The following is a 14,646-nucleotide window of genomic DNA, read 5'->3' on the forward strand; positions in this document are numbered from 1 at the left end:
TGTGCATGGGTGAGTGAGTGGGCTTTTACAAACCATCTGCCTTCTGTAATACACTCATACTTTTATCTCTCCTTGTGTATACTAAACACAATTAGTTTTCATTGCATTGTCTCTGTTCACTCTGTTTTTGAGTCTTTGAGTCTTCTCACATTGTTTCTTTAGGCTGCCTCACACTCCCTATTCAGTGTTTTTTTTTTTTTGGATCTGATTTTAGCTAATTTTTTTCTTCAAAACTTACCATCCACGCATACATTTTTTTGTTTCTAAAAAACGCAAGCATGTATACATCCATCTTTCTCATATATATATATATATATATATATATATATATATATATATATATATATATATGAATGAACAAAACTACTTTTTATTGCAACTTTATTCCCATACCCTGAGTTATGAAGGTCACCACACTTATTTGGTTTCTGTGTTATTTTTACTTTTCCATGTTAATGGATGACTAAATGGATTTGGTCTCTGTGCCACCACCTCAATGGGTTGGGTGATGAGTTTATATTAAGTAACAACAAGTTTTATCTGAAAGACCAGAAAATAAGATAAATGTCACTGATTACAGTTTGAGCACAACAGTTTCTAATTTTCTCTTGTTTTGACTGTTTCACTAAATTATATTATAAATTTCTTAAACAAGAAAAGAACATGAATACATGTCACACATTTCAAAATAAGATAACAGTTTTACAAACTTGTGTTCTTTTGATATCAATAATAAAACATAATTTGATGTTTTATTAACAACAAATTTGCTAACAATAAAAACACAGACCTATTTTCTTTATACATACATATCTATAGTTTTTATTACAAATATTAGCAAATGTTTATGGAAAGATGATTCATGACTTTTTATAAATTACATTACATTATACATACAATTATAAAAACATTTATGACTGTTTATGTCTTTGCAAAATGTCTTCACAGTAAAATAAATATTTTCATTGTAATGTCCCACACTAGGACTTTTAGTTTTATTTTAGGCCAATGCTTTTAAATTTAATTAAACACAATGTATTTGCAAAAATAAGGGAATAAAAAAATACTGTAAAAAAATGTTATGTGTTTCTTAAAAATCCTTATTCTTAATATTTATCTTAATCCAAATGAATTCATAAAAGGTTGAATTTAACAAGCAGTAACTTGAAAGAAAATCTCACCCTCCTTGAACTTTTTCCATTTGGTGTTAATCGCAGAATGAAACTGGTCTTTTCTCATGGCTCTGAGCAGGTTAAGTTTTTTTGACAACACTTGAGTGTCTAGTCTAAGTTTACTATAATGAATTATAATGGGAAAAAGTAAAAGTGAGATAAAGCAATATTTGTGAGTATAAAATTACAGTATAAAATATGACTTGGGAATTTATATACATCCTTCATGCCAAGAAAGGTTTGTTAATGAACTGGACTATATTATTGGAACCAGAAAATACCTACTGTATAACACTCTTTTCAGCATTAATAAGGGAAGCATAAAAAACATGTTTTGCTGTGCTTGAGGTTCACTGTTTTGCTGTGCTTTCAGTTTAAGAAACCACACTGATTAGAAAAACGTTAGATCTCACAGAGGTGTCAAAAGTGTCAAAAAGTTCCCCTCATCACTTCAGTTTCTCTACCGTGGTCTCTAAACACTTTATAGAAATGTGAGAAAATAGTCTGTTAATAAGTTGTTGGGCCTTTTGGACTTTTCTGCAATTGTGCTGGAGGCACTTAAAAAAAATGTTGCCAAAATGGTGCAAATTATAAGTTCAAAAAAATCACAAAAGGTTTTCATTGTGAGTTACAAGTAAATCAGAGTTCTTTAACACAAATAACGAACTACAATTTAATGAGTAATATTAGTTATTGAAAAAAAATCAAACCAACAACATTGAAAACCTATTTTTTGCACTTGGTATAAGTTTATATAAAACACTGATCATTTTACCCATGATGCATTTTAATATTTTATATTAAAATAATTGTATGTACTCTAAACTACTGTAATTTTAATGACATTAGGATAAATGATCAATAAACCAGTAAGAAATAAAATCAAGACTTTTAATACACACCAATTAGCCATCAGCCAACATTAATATCAACACCAGGTGAACTGAACAACATTGATCACCATTTATGAACCAGTAAACTAGTAACCTGCTTGTAATGCTACACAAATCACAAAAAAAAAGAAAAAAAAAAGTAAATGCTGGCCATGATAAAAAGGCACCAGAATGTCCAGTGCAACACAGTCCAGGGTTCAGAGGCAAATAAAAAATAAAGCACAACTGTGACCCTGCTTTTTTGTATAATTTATCTTGAATGGTAAATTAATGGTAAGTGATTCCTGAGATAGCCTACATACAGTATACTGTACCAAGTAGAAGTGCTTTAATCATACAGTATGCAGTCTGTTTTGCCTTTATTACCCCTACTTTCACTCTAACTGCAGCGAGGGAATGACAAACACCACGACAGTTGTAAATCGTCTGAGACCCACCTTGTACATGGTGACCCAGTATTTGGGAATATGTCTAAACAACATAATATAAAGCAGTAGGAAGACTTTAGGTGGTGTGTACATCTAAGGTAAATTTAAATTTATATAGGCTTGAAACAAGTAGACTTGTCGCAAATATTAATACACAATAATATAAAAAAGGTAAGTATGTATAATAGGGCTGTAAAGACAGACCAGTATGAGAAAGACAGAGCAAAAAGTTAAATACTGTAAATAAATAACCTGTTAATATGCCATTTAATTACAATTGTAAAGACTAAAGAGAAACTGTAAAGAACACAATCTAAAGCTGCTGTAAGGTTTTAAAATCAATCTGCATTAATACAAATTTATTGAATCAATAATTCATTTTAATGGAAATGAATGGGCAGTGAATTATTTTACGATTCTGTGAATGTTCTTAACTTTTTTTTCTGATAATTGATATTTAATAATATATAGAATTTAAGTGTTTAAGTGTTTTTAAATATTGTTATCAATAATTATGTGCTTTTTACTTAGAGTTTAAATAGTCTATATTTTTCTGTACAGTATGTACAGTGTATACACCGTAATAAAATATTATATAGACATAAGGCCTTTGTTCAGAGTAAACATTTTTGTTTAGTTTTCTTTGTTTTATATATAATAAAAATAATCAAATACATACTCCATGAAGTGGGTCGTAGGCTGTTAGAGAATAATAACTTTCCAAAATTAGCAAAAATCCAAAAATTGTGTTTTGTGGTGTTTCGCTGTCAAACTGTTTATTTGTAATTTAATTGCAATTGTAAAGACTAAAGTGAAAGTGAAAAGAACACAATCTAAAATTGCTAAAATATACAGTATGTAAATGCAAACACCTATGATATGAATAATAGTACATTAATTATTATTAGGTCAAGAACCACATTTGTTAACTTGGGGGAATCATATACAAACCTAATATTTTTGTTTTTTCCATATTTGTATGGCTAAATGTGTTACTTATTGGTAGACATATTAACCTTTTAATACTGCAAAAGAATTTAATTTTTCAGACTACTGTACACAACTTCTGTAAATTCATAGCCATTGTCCATGTAATTTATTTTTTCCCAAAGCTCATAATTTAAATACTCATTATCACAGTCACCTAAATCATCCTTCAGGAGGAAAATTGCTACAGTGTTGTCACAATCTTGTTTGCTGTCTGTTTCCTCTTTTGATTGGATAATCTCATATCGCTTTGTGACCCCTATAAAAAATTAGTTTAAATACATTTTTAATGTTATTTGTATGTCAAGGAACTGTGTGTTTGACTCAGCAAGAATAATAAAAAGGATTGAATAAAACAAACATTCATATGCCAAAGTTGAAAATGAATAAATAAAGCACATATCTATAATTAAAGATTATTTTTCTACCACCATGCCCTGGTGTATTTATGGCTCTTATATCACAGTATTTTTTCATTAATTGCATTTTCTTGTTTATTAAAGAACACCACAATAATCTTTATGGATTTATAGTTGTATTGAGTATTGTGGACCAGCTATTTATTCCCTTATCATGTTTTTTAATGTTTAGAAGAAGGAAAAAAGAATGCAACTTTTGAAAAAGTGAAACTATTAATGGAAAACAAAATGCTACCTTCAAACTTACACAGTTTACTTTTTCTTACCCATCTGGAGTTTCCATTTCTTCTGAATCTTCACAAAGCAAATGAATGGAACTAAGATGAGAAGCAGTCCTGCTGTGATTCCAACACCAATGTAGGGAGTCAAAGATGCTAAGAGAGAAATCACCATTATTATCATCATCATCATCATCATCATCATCGTCATCATCAGATTTAGATTTTCAAACTGTAACTGAAAAACACAAGTTATATCCGAGTACCTCATTAATGCATTCAGCGTATACCAGAACAGGTGATTTGGGATTCCCACAATAATTATGCTTCATTAGGCTATTACACATCAACACTACCAAACTGTTTTTTTTGTTTGTTTGTTTGTTTGTTTGTTTTGAACTTCGTTTCCCAGTATGCACTTCGGTCAGGTGATAGGTTCACTCACCTGAACCGAGGTGACTGGCTTAGCTGGCTATCAAAAGTCAGGATTTTAAGTTCAATCTTACATCAGTTTTGCATCTGTGTTGATAAACTGTTATACTGTCAGAAAACTTGTTTTGGAAATGGTTTCGCCTTGTTTTGGTGTTGGTTTCGCCTGTTTATGGATTTGTTCCCCTCAGTCTCTTTTTATTGCTTGTGTTTATTTATGTTTGTTTTCTTTATTAAAAACATCTTTGAAATCTTAACCTCCTGCGCTTATGCCTCGCTTGCAATCCCACTATTTCCATGACAGTTATACCTATATAAACAGAGGCATCATATAACAATATGCTGTTCAACTAACAAAGCAGAACAAGATACTGTCTGATGATACTGCTGAACACAGTATGTCTTAAAAGCAAATACAATTTTGTTGTAAAGTTTTGTTCTAAACACAAAAAAAAAGCAGGACAAATTTATCCTATTATACCTATTACAGTGATGAACAGGGGGTCAGTGGGAGGGGAGGTAAAGGAGCGTGAAGACACTTTAACTTCATAAGTACAGCTGTAGTTTCCTTGATGAACAAAATCTGCCTTAGGAAAAAGGAAGACAGCTGAGTGGTTAACAGCTGACTGAGTCCTTGTGATGTTGGATCCACTGAGCTTCAAATAAAAGAAACCTCCTGAGAACTGAGGTTCAGTAGAGCAGATGATGGAGAAGGTATCACCCCTGGTCACTTCTGCTCCATCAGACCCTGTGGAGAACCATCCATCAGGAGTGAAGGAGATGTTGGGCTGCTGCAACTTTACTAAAAAACAAACAAACAAACAAACAAAAGAAAAAATGTTTGGCACAAATTTCGATCTGCAAATTAATAATCTATGCCCAATCTGACACATTCATCCAACTTCATTTGGCTATTTAAGATTAAAGATCTGTTCTGCATTTGTAAAAAAAAACAACATAAAACATATCAATTTTTCTAACTTGATGTAGTATACAACTATGGGGTCGGGGGTTTTGGGTTGCTCTCTGCAGTGTTACCCAGAGGGGGGCGGAGTCTGGTTAATGAGTGACATTCAACTCAACTCAAGTCAACTCAGTTTATACATATAAAAATTAGTTTTTAACAAAGATTTAAAGTTAGCCAAACTTGAGCCTGACCTACACTAAGGGGTTTCTTTTCTATACTCACTGTAGGAAGAGAAAATCATTAAACAAAAAATATTAAATTAGGTCATACGTTTTGACTGGTGCTGTATATTAAAATGCTATTTATTCCACAGCCTTGGAGCAGCTACAGCAAAAGCCTGATCACCTCTGTTCTTGTACTTAGTCCTTGGTATTCATAAAAGAAGCTGCTGGGAGGATCTAAGTAAATGTGCTGACAAATCAGGTTGCAATAAATCAACAAGGTATTCGGGAGCTGAATTATTAAAGCTTTAAAGAGAAACATAAGAACTTTTAAAATCAACTCTTGGAAGTCAGTGCAGCAATGCCAAAACAGTGGGTTCATGTTCTCGTCTCCGTGAAGTTGGCAAAAGACGAGGAGCAGCATTTTAAACCAACTGTCACCTGTTTAAAGCATTGTAATAATCATTCATACCTGGAGCAAATAAGTGTATAGCCTTTTAAAAATAGGAGAAAATCATTCTCAGAAACATTTCTGTCTATCTGCATCACACAAAACAGACAAGACTTTACCTTGGAAAGTTTTCCTGAAAGAGCGGGAAGAATTTTTTTTGCCTGGAGTTTGATGCCTCGAATTCTCAAAGGTAAGGTTGCCATCAAATATTACTCCCAAATTCCTTACAAAGGGTTTTATGGACGGAGCCAAAAGACATGTTACTTTTTCAGCGTGCGCTACGAGTGACATATTATATTCCCTACAAACATGGTCTTTTATTCTACCCAATTGTTACATCGATTAACACAATAAAAAAAATATTACATACCATGCAAACTCGTCACATCGATAACAGGCTCTGAGCAGGTAACACCAACATCTTCACTATGGTCACAGTTGTGAGTTCCAAATCCATTATGAGAGCACTGTGTGATGATGCTTTCTCTACCAGAACACTGAACATCATCCAGCCATATTGGAACACTTTCATCATCAAAGTCGGCACTGTGAGTGTAGTTAATGGCGTTACCACATCCAAGCTGTCGACACACCACGTCTGCATTGTTCATGTCCCAGTGATCACCACACACGGTTCCCCACTGGCCATCATGTAGGATCTCCAGTCTGCCTGAACAGGAGTCGATGCCACCAGTGAGTCGTATGTTACCTTTCTTACCTTACAACACAAACAGTTTAATACAACATGTGCATTCAATTATGACAGTAATTCTTTGAAATAAATTTGCCGAACACTTAAACTAATGTGACTCAATTTCTGCTACTCTTTTATATTTCTCAAACATGATATCAGGACTTTTACATAATCAACAATGAATATAATACCTTTTTAAATAATCCTTCATTTGTAGTGGCTGAATGCAGTTTAAAAAAAAGAAAAAAAAACTGGATACAATAAAAAATCAGATTTAGATTTAGTTTTTAACTTTGCTTTTGCTACTTTCTGCAAAAGTCAGCCTGCAAATGTGAATAAATCATTGATTTTCCCCCCCAGTGTGTAAGTGTACAATAATAATTTAGGTGAAAAAAAAGAAAGAAAAAAAGGAAGAATAAATTCCTCAAGCAATTTGCATGTCATGGGTAAAAAAAACAGACTGATGAGGGTGATGTGGTAAGCAGTGTGGCTTTCACTGGAACTGAAGTGGATATTTTTGCAACTTAATTTCTTGGGCAATCATTTTATTTCTTTTCTTTTTAACCTAATTAGGCGTCTATTTATCTATTATTCTGTCCAATCTCATAAAAAGACAATACAGTGGAACCTCGGATTACGAGTAACACGGTTTACAAGTGTTCTGCAAGACGAGCAAAGATTTTTAATAAATTTTGACTTGAAAAACGAACAAGTCTTGGTTTACGAGTACTGAGTATCATGTATCATGAAGCATGCGCTTTTTGTTTTGACGCCGAGCGTCACGTAATCACAACTGAGCCAACGGTTTTTCTCTCGTTTGTGCTGCGGAATTGTGGGTAATCGTCTCCTCTGCTGGGTCTTAGTGCTTGTCTCTCACTGGTATAATCAACATCCGTGTGCGCGTGTGCGTGCGTGTAATTTGACACCGTGCTCTTACACACACACACACACACACACACACACACTCTCGCCTTAACAGACCCCCTCCCACCCCCTCCTCCGCTCAGCTCTGCACACACATAGACACACACTCTCTGCTATACACAGAAACTTCGCTCTGTTGCGATTCTTTTCAAAGGTAAAGTTCCAGTTCATTTGTTTTGTTTTTTTTACTTTACTGCAGTGATTCCGTACTAATTTTTCCGATAAAACAGTCTCTCCATTAATGTGTGTGTGTGCATGCACATTAGACACACACACACAAACACACACGCACACACAGCGCCTGCGTGCACAAACGGAAACACTTATCTGTCGGGATTTATTTTTATTTTTTTTAAAGGTAAAGTGCAGGTAAATTTGTTTTATTTTTACTTTATATTTGGTATTAATTATTTTTATGTATTTATTTTTTGGGCTGTTGTAGGGAATATTTGATTTTTAGTGCGTTTCATTATATTCTGTGTTCATTATATGTCCTGTCCTGGTATTTTCACACTCCTTATCATCCACAGTCTATAGGTATAGTAGAAAGAACAAATAGGACACTGAAAGAAAAATTGACTAAAGCAATGCAAACCATGGGGAGTAAAAACTGGGTTGATCTATTACCTGCTGTTCTAGCTGTAATGAGAATGACACCAAGAAAAGACGTGCACAAGTCCCCACATAAAATTATATTCGGCAGACCCTTTCCCGTGCCATGGAGGAAAGGTAAACCCGCGATAGGAACAACTAATCTTGATGTACATATTGCTGAATATTCTGCTGCTCTGATAGATACTCTAACTAAACATTATGAACAAATTGCTGATGTGACTCCAATACCCCCAACAAAACCCACACATCCTCTTAATGTGGGAGATACTGTTCTGGTAAAATCTTTGACCCCCAGAAAACTGGGAGATTGTAAATATGACGGACCAGCAGAAATAATCGCAATTACTCGTACTGCTGTCTTAACTGATCTTTTTCCACAGTGGATCCATGCTACTAGGCTGAAGAGATGTCCTGTCGGCGTGAGACCAAAAGATGAATAAATGCGTGTGTATTATTATCTTTCTGTCTCTGTGATTTTTGTTTTCTAGACTAAAGACGTGCTGCAGTGATGTCCAACCTGTGACGTGACACAGAGGGATCGTCTGGGGTTGCCACTGAACGACTTTACTTCTGCTATTAGTGTAGCATTTCTGGTGGTGTCTTACCGCCTCGTAAGGTGGGACGAGTGCAGATTGAGCGTGCCCGCACTCTGAGCACTGTATCGTCAAGAAAGGCAATAGTTCACCACTAGTAGTTATTTATGAGTTTGCACTCAACCTGTTATATTTCTGTGTATTCTTTTCGTCACACTCCATCCTGTAGAGTTTGTAGAACAGCACTAGGAGTAGAGTGGAAACCTCTCCTGCCTTAGGATGAAGTTTCTTTTTGTCCTCCTAATCTTGAACAAGGAATTGTTGTACAACGATACACAGTTATATGTCTCAGCAAAACCTGATGAGAAAAAACAGCTTACTAAAATTGAGCAATGTGTGCAGGACATAAGAAATTGGATGCTAATTAACTTCCTTCTGCTAAATCCGGATAAGACAGAAGTTCTAGTCATAGGACCGCATACAGCTAGGAGTAAAATTTTAGATCACACCGTAACTTTAGATGGCCTTTCTGTTCCATCAAATGCAACAGTGAAAGACCTTGGTGTGATTATTGATTCCAGCCTTTCATTTGAAGCACATGTAGATAATATTACCAGGATAGCATTCTTTCACCTCAGAAATATTGCCAAGATAAGAAATATATTGTCGCTAAACGACGCAGAAAAACTAGTTCATGCTTTTATCACCTCTAGGTTGGACTATTGTAATGCCTTACTGTCTGGTTGTTCAGCTAGATGCATAAATAAGCTTCAGCTAGTCCAGAATGCAGCAGCGAGAGTCCTCACCAGAACCAGAAGATATGAGCACATCACCCCTATCTTATCTTCACTCCATTGGCTCCCTGTGAAATTTCGCATTGATTTTAAAATACTACTCTTGACATATAAAGCATTAAATGGTCTCGAACCGCAGTACCTGAGCGAAATGCTAGTGTCTTACGATCCGCCACGCCTACTTCGATCAAAGGATGCAGGCTGCTTGTCAGTACCGCGTATTATGAAAAATACAGCTGGGGGCAGAGCTTTTTCTTATAAAGCCCCAAAGTTATGGAATCGTCTTCCAAATAGTGTTCGGGACTCAGACACAGTCTCAGTGTTTAAGTCCAGGCTAAAAACCTATTTATTTAGCCAAGCATTTTTATAAATAGATTTGCCATAGGTAAAGGAGCAGATCTGGGGGACTCATGGACGTAGAGTATTATGGTGAACTTTTATGTTTGGATGCTGTCTTCCTCACTCTCATTGATCACTCAGGTTTGCTGACGGTGAGGTGATTGTTTGCTTTACATCTCAGTTCCCCCTCATGTTTGTGTTTCCTTCTGGCTCTCCCTTTTAGTTATGCTGTCATAGTTAGTCCTGCCGGAGTCTCTGCTTGCACTCTACAGTTAATATACATTCACATTATACATTGTGTGACTGTGACCATACCTAACTGCCATCTCTCCTCTTCTTCTCTTTCCCCCCTCTTTCTTTTTCCTCTCTCCTCCTGTCCCCCCCTTTCACTCTTTCTCTCTCTCTCTGTCGAGCTACACATGTCGTTCCTGAGCTGCCAGTGATCCAGACTCCCTCTGCCCTCCGGACCTGTCTGACCCATCCTGGTGCCCCGCTTCTGGCTGAAGATCTCGTCACATGGATGCCCCGTGTGTCTCTCTGGGATGCGTCTGGTGTCTGGGAATGATTCTCTCTACCTAGAAAATAGTTCTGGCCTTGACTGGTGTTGGCAACTGTTTCTCTGGGGACTTGACAGTTCGATAGTTCAGGACAGGAACTTCTTACAAGTCTACCTGGGTCTTCAATAACTACCTGGACTCCATATTAACATCAATTAACGTCAGCTATTATAGCTGAACTGCCTCCCACCCTACACACTGTATAAATGCAGATCATTTACTGCTTTTTGTTTCACCCAAATGAGGATGGGTTCCCTGTTGAGTCTGGTTCCTCTCAAGGTTTCTTCCTATTACCATCTCAGGGAGTTTTTCCTTGCCACTGTCGCCCTCGGCTTGCTCACCAGGGACAAACTGACCATTTTGATTCATACAAATTCACATTTCATACAAACTTAAATAATTCTTTTGACTATGTAAAGCTGCTTTGCGGCAATGAAAATTGCTAAAAGCGCTATACAAATAAAATTGAATTGAATTGAATTGTACATAGTGCAACCTCATCCACATGATAATGTTTTTTGGAGATTCGCTAATTGGACCGCTAAGCAATATACCAATGAGTCTTGTTATGTGTGCCAACATTTCCCTTCGCTGTAGGACAGACGTCACTGAGACCCCTACCTGGTAATGAATCAGCTCTCTTAGTAGCTGCACGAGTTTGTATTAGTTCCTACTGTCGAAATGGTACTCAGTATATTAACTCTAACCTGACACATAGCTTATTTTTTAATCAAACAGGGTCTGACTGGTGGTGCAGACTGATGCACTACGATCATAATTTCTCAAACCCTTGTGACTATTCACTTACCGCTTTAGATATTAGCCTCCTCCGCTTCAGCACGAGGAAAAGAGCTCTCGTCACTGCTTTCTAGGTCTTCACCTTGCCCAATTTTAAATATCCTTACTGCTTTATAGGAAATGGCTCTGTATTTCTTGGAAACACGCATCTAGATATGTGTAGTGAAGCATATTTTCCCTATTCTCCAGATGGTTCTTGTCCTGAAGGTGATTGCTCATTAATCCACCCTGGCCCACGTGGGACCATTAATCACTATTCAGATTGGTATTGGGTTTGTGATAAGGCTGTTTACATTTTCCTCCCTGCTAACTGGGCTGGAATTTGTGCCCCTTCTCAATTTAGAGGCTCTGGTCACACGAAACCCACGTGGAACCCAACATCATGCTCGCCTTAAGCGAGATAGTGATCCATTCCCTCCCCCTGATCATCAGTTACAGATTAAGGCAGTTAAATTTTGGCATGCTTTTTTCCCTCAGTATGGTTTGACTCAGTTATGGAATCAGATTGAGGTAACACATTACAGGTTAGCTACTTTTGTTAATGCCACTAATATTGCTGTAGAAGGTATTAAAGGTGAATTAACTGCTCTTCGACTAACCACGGTACAGAATAGAATGGCCCTCGATTTAATCCTCGCAGAGAAGGGGGGTGTTTGTGCTATGGTAGGTGATAGTTGTTGTACATACATTCCAGCTAATGATGATGAACATGGAAAGATTTCTACTGCTTTGGAAAAGATGTGCGAGGTTGCTTCTCGCGAGGATGATGAAAAGGGTCAAGTAGGTTGGAGAGTTTGGTATACTTTGTTTGGTCAATGGGCTCCTTATCTCTCCCTTGTCGTACCGGTTTTGTTTATTTTATTGTTGTTGTGTCTTTAAGGTCCATGCATTTTTCGCTGTGTGCAAAATCTTTTGCATAAGTATGTTTCAGGTTATGTTCATGCGCCGCGTCCGATGACCTATTATCCGCCGGCGACTTCTTGAAAGCTCTGAGTTTTATTCAACGATATTTCTTATGAATAAAAGGGGGGAATTGTAGGGAATATTTGATTTTTAGTGTGTTTCATTATATTCTGTGTGCATGAGAGTGATTTTCTTCCTTTTCTTACGACACAAGCTGTACTTTCAATATTCCGCTTCCGGGATAAATTGTGCTTGTAACTCGAGGTTCCACTGTATCAGATTAGCGGAACCATATGCAAGGGGAAAAAAAATCTCAGCAATTAAAAAGGCTTTCCAAATGATCAACCCTTCAACTGAGTGTTCTAGAGGGGAAGAAGTTAGTAGTAATTTAGGTCATACAGTCAGTCGATTTGTATTTTTGGACCATTTTCAGTATTGTTTTTTATTTCTTCATGTTCTCTTCCCCTAAATCTTTTAGGCTTCATCAGAATAACAATCAAATACATGATTGGGCGCCTCATACAAAGTGAATAGTTCACTTATCTGCTGCTCATGCTCATTTAAAAAAATTTTTTTTTAACAAAGCATGAATGTGATAACAGGGCCAAGATATGAAATAATTTTTCTGTACCTGAGCAAATAACAGCAGCATCTTCACTATGGCCACAGTCGTGAGATCCAAATCCATTATGAGAGCACTGTGTGATTTCGCTTTCGCTTCCAGAACACTGAACATCATCCAGCCATATTGGAACACTTTCTGAATCAAAGTTGGCCCTTTGGATGTTGCTGAGTACAGCCAAATCATCCGGCCATAATGACATGCCTTCCAAATCAAATCGCGCCATTTGATGAAGGCTGATGGCTTTACCACATCCGAGCTGCCTACACACCACGTCTGCATCGTTCATGTCCCAGTTGTCATCACACACGGTTCCCCACTGGCCATCGTAGAAGATCTCCACTGTGCCAGAGCAGGAGTCATTGCCATCAGCGAGTCGTATGTTACCTTGTAACACAAACAGCAAAGTTCATGTGCTTTAAATTACGACAGTAGACAATCATTTATTTTTTTTACAAACAGACCAAAAAATATGACTAAATTTATGCTCTTCTCATGTCTTTCTGAAATATGATGTCATGAGTCGTATGGTACCTTACAACTCAAATAGCGAAAAAATAGAAGAAGCAGTTTATTTTTTAAGAACTAATTTAATACCCATTGCAGTTGAATTCTGGTAACAGATAAAAAACAAGAAAAGGTTTTATTTTGACCAGAAATATTACTTACTGCCCGAAACCCACAAGAAAACGTTTCGATTGATTGATTGAGTTTTTCGCTTTTTATTCCCCGAATTTAGCAGTGACCCCTTTTCACCCGCTTTATGAAGGCACTTCTAAGCACCTAAAGGACATTAGGAACCACAAATGGTCCCTTTTTTTCTTCTCACATCATACACGTTTAGTTTTTGTACCTGAGCATTTAACAGCAGCATCTTCACTATGGTCACAGTCGTGAGATTTAAATCTATTATGAGTGCACTGTGTGATTTCACTTTCAGTTCCAAAACACTGAACATCATCCAGCCATATTGGGGTACTTTCCAAATCAACTTGGGCGATTTGAATAAGGCTGACAGCATTACCACATCCAAGCTGTCTACACACCACCTCTGCGTCATTCATGTCCCAGTCATCATCACACACTGTTCCCCACTGGCCATCGTAGAGGATCTCCACTCGACCAGAGCAGGAGTCACTGCCATCAGAGAGTCGTATATCAACACCATCTACTGTAAGACAAACAGCAAAATGCATGTTGATGTCAGTTGATTGATTAATTGATTCATTTTTTTTTTTTTTACAATAGTTAAACATTTGCACAAATATTATTACATTTTTGTATTATTATTTAGTCCTCAAAAATATTCCCAGGACATTTATATAATTTATGAAGAACTTTACATAATTTATTTATTTATTTATTTGTCCACTTGAATCTTCTCTTGGAGATTTTATGTCGCGTTTCATAAGCTATGAATGCTAAAAGAGGTAAGAAGATACAGGAAAAAATTATAAATAAATAAATAATGAAATGTTTTTTTAAAGAAAAAAGAGGAAATGTTTCAAAATTATAAAAAGTAAACAATACACAGTAGAAACGTTTAAAAAAATATATGAAAGTGAAAAGAAAGAGAAATAAAATAAAGTCAAATAAAATAATAAAAAACTGTATCAAAAATAAACCAAGCAGTTTACAAAATAAACCAAGCATTGGATACATTAAACATTAGAAGAAAAAGAATTCTGTAAAGAGGAAAATTCCTGTCTATAGGATTTCTTTTTTTTACCGCAATGAAAACA

At 36.1% G+C, this 14,646-nt stretch overlaps 1 pseudogene; it reads right to left on the reverse strand.

The window, feature by feature from the left end:
- Window positions 1–5,013: 5,013 nt before the first annotated feature.
- LOC128544917 (deleted in malignant brain tumors 1 protein-like) overlaps window positions 5,014–14,646 on the reverse strand; it is a 99,030-nt pseudogene continuing 89,397 nt past the window's right edge.

This window comes from Clarias gariepinus, chromosome 16 (assembly GCF_024256425.1).
Source record: "Clarias gariepinus isolate MV-2021 ecotype Netherlands chromosome 16, CGAR_prim_01v2, whole genome shotgun sequence".
Taxonomy (NCBI): Eukaryota; Metazoa; Chordata; class Actinopteri; order Siluriformes; family Clariidae; genus Clarias; species Clarias gariepinus.